Below are 3,128 nucleotides of genomic sequence, written 5' to 3' on the forward strand. Positions count from 1 at the left end.
CAGCCGAAAGGTCAAAGTGATGCATCAGCCGAAAGGTCAAAGTGATGTATCAGCTGAAAGGTCAAAGTGATGTATCAGCTGAAAGGTCAAAGTGTTTCCGGCCTCGACCCGACCGGCTGCTGGGACGTGTCCCCTCGTTCCCAGTCAGTGTGCTGCTTGTTTACTGGTAATTGGAAGGTAGTCTCGCTGTTTGCTCATTACTTCCTGCGCTGCAGTTTTTCTTCACCGTAACTCCATTTTAGTTTTTAATAACATTTTTGGATCGTTCCCGTCGAGGTAAACACAATCTGATTCCCCCGAAGGATTGAGACGCTTGTCCGACAGGAGGATGTTTGATTTGTTCATTTGAGGCGGAGGAGCTCAAACTGTTTCCAAATACAAAGAAAACTACAAGAATTTATTGTTTTTATTTAATTAACAAGCGCAGGATTTGTTTATCATCATTGTATCCGGAAGGCAAAAGATGGGCGATAATGTTTTGGTCCGCAACCTTTACGACCTAAAGAGACGATTCTGTCCCTTTTCTCACTAAATAAAACGTCCTCACCTGTAAAACCAGTTAGAGCTGTGTTCATCAACTGGTGGCCCATGGGCCACTTCACGTTTTCAGCAGAGACCAGTGACCTGATAAAACTACAAATATTTCATGATGGATGAAAACCTTATTGATATTTTTACATTTAAGATAAAATAAAATATTAGATTCATGAGAAGAAAGTTTTTAACGTTTTATAATAAATTAAAACGCTGATTTATTTGTTTTTTAAATGTGGAAAATTTAAATATCCGACTTTTTGAAGTAACGAAGCATAAAGTTAAAGTGAGATTAAATATTAGGCCACTTTGTTGGATACGTAATTAATTTTAATTAAAAATAAATTGACTTAGTTTGTGTTTAATTTAAGAAAATATATTTTTCTGGTTGTTTTTCAGCTATATTTTATAAATTTATATTTCATCCTGTAGAAAAACTTGGGAAAATAGAATTTCTGTTTTATAATTAATAATTTATTCATTGGTGGTGCAGAGGTTAGAGAAGGTGGGCCTGTGATAAGAAGGTCGCCGGTTCAACTCCCTGGATCGACAACATCGTGGGTGGTAAAGGTGAAGCACCCACACCTGCCCCCACCCGGGGCCCTTGAGCAAGGCTCCTAACCCCCACCTGCTCCACACAGAGGGCCGTGGTAGCTCGGTGTAAAAACAGTCAAGTCGTCATACGAGTCAGTTTTCTGAAGGAGGAAGAAAAAATAAATAATTTTTAAAAATTTACGGTAGTTTTTCTGCAAAAACAAGCTGCTCATTTCTTCTGCTATATTTAATATATTTATATTTCTTCCTGTGGAGAAAAACTTAACGGAAAAATCTAATAAAAAGTTTAGATTTTTCTTGGTCTGCTCAAAATACCGAGACGTATTTTCTTCGCCTGCTATATGAACCGAAGGCTTCTATCGGCTTGTAGCGGGCGTTTGTAAAACTTTTGGTTTGCTCGTTGATCTCACCGTAAACTTCCAAATCTGTGCGACCACATCTGTGACCAAGTATTCGTCAAAGTATTAGTACTTTCATTCTCATCTTTGACTAAACATTTTCTAAAACAAACTCCGTTTTCTGTGACAGCCCGGAGGAGCCGCCGCCTGTGGCCCCTGAGCCGCAGGACCCCGTGTTAGTAAAATATCAGCAACACTGGGTGAAGGTGACGGGCGTGCGGGCGACACGCGTCCCCTCGTTCAGCTGCAGAATCCCTTCGTATAACGCCGGCGGTGCATCACGAGGAGGTCTGGGCTCCACGGGGTGAGGGGAGCTTCTGGACCGGAGCAGATGGTTTGATATTCTGGAGCCGCGTACCTTCGACGAGTCTCAAACTTTTCTGCGATAGTTTTGGATTTCTTTCTCGCAATAAGCCTCCCTTTGTGCCAGAGGAGCCGCTTTGTGCGAGGAGCTGCCAGCTGCTCACAAATGAGGTTATAGTGTTTCCCTATCAACTGTAAATTTCAATAATTTGTCCGCGGGGCCCCTCACTGTCACTTTTTATCATATTATCAATGACGACTCGATTTCCCTGCGCCCCTCCATCTCCAGCGCCGACCCCCGGCCCTGTTACCGTCCTGTAATGAAGTGCAATGGAGTGGTAATGGGTCCACATTATACCTGCTCAGGTAACACTAGACGTATTATCACAATGAGCCCTGCCGGTGACTCTCAATGAGAAACCAAACACACGGCCTTTCTTCTGCGGGCCCTCGTCCAAATAACATTTCAGCTCCGGACCCTTCCCCGCTTCAGTTTTCTATTTCAAGATTGCGCTCGGCGTTCCCGGCCGGGGCTTTGTTTCTGCTCTCCTCCGTGTTTAAAGGCTCCTGAAGGAGCCGCGGGCGGCGCAGAGACGAGAACGGGGAAGTACAGTAAACGAGACGGTAACACGAGCGCGCGGCGGACGCTGTCAGACGTACGGCGCTCTGCCTCCTCCCGTCAAAACTACTTCCTGCCCGGAGCTCCTGCGAACCGGGGCCGACTGCAGAAACACTGAGGCGGCCGCGGTGTGCGGGCGCTGAGGCGGCACGCTCACAAAAAGTTTACTTTTGTTTTACAGTCCAGGTACTTGGACGTACTTTATACTCCAACAGAGTACTGCGCTGTGACCGCCACTTCTTTTATACTTTTCAAAATATTCAACCGTATTTAAATAATGTTCACCACTGGACGTGGTGGTGCAGAGGGTAGAGAAGGTGGGTCTGTGATTAGAACGTCGCCAGTTCGATTCCCCGGACCAACAACATCAAAATGTGGGTGGAAAAGGTGAAGTACCCACACCTGCCTCCACCCTGGGCCCTTGAGCAAGGCCCTTAACCCCCACCACCTGCAACTCTCTGCTCCACACAGAGGCTGTGGTTGGTCAGGAAGAACATCTGGATTAAAAACAGTCACCAAGTCTTCGAGTGGGTTCGTTCACTGTGGAGCCTGAAGAAGAAATAAAAACATTAAAATAAAATATGTTGAGGTCTTATTTTCTCTGAAATTTACTTCAGGAAGCTCACTTTATTAACTTTATTCACTTTATTAACTTTATTCACTTTATTAACTTTAACTTTATTCACTTTAACTTTATTCACTTTATTAACTTTATTCAC

This window comes from Nematolebias whitei, chromosome 1 (assembly GCF_014905685.2).
Source record: "Nematolebias whitei isolate Nwh7 chromosome 1, NemWhi1, whole genome shotgun sequence".
Classification (NCBI taxonomy): Eukaryota; Metazoa; Chordata; class Actinopteri; order Cyprinodontiformes; family Rivulidae; genus Nematolebias; species Nematolebias whitei.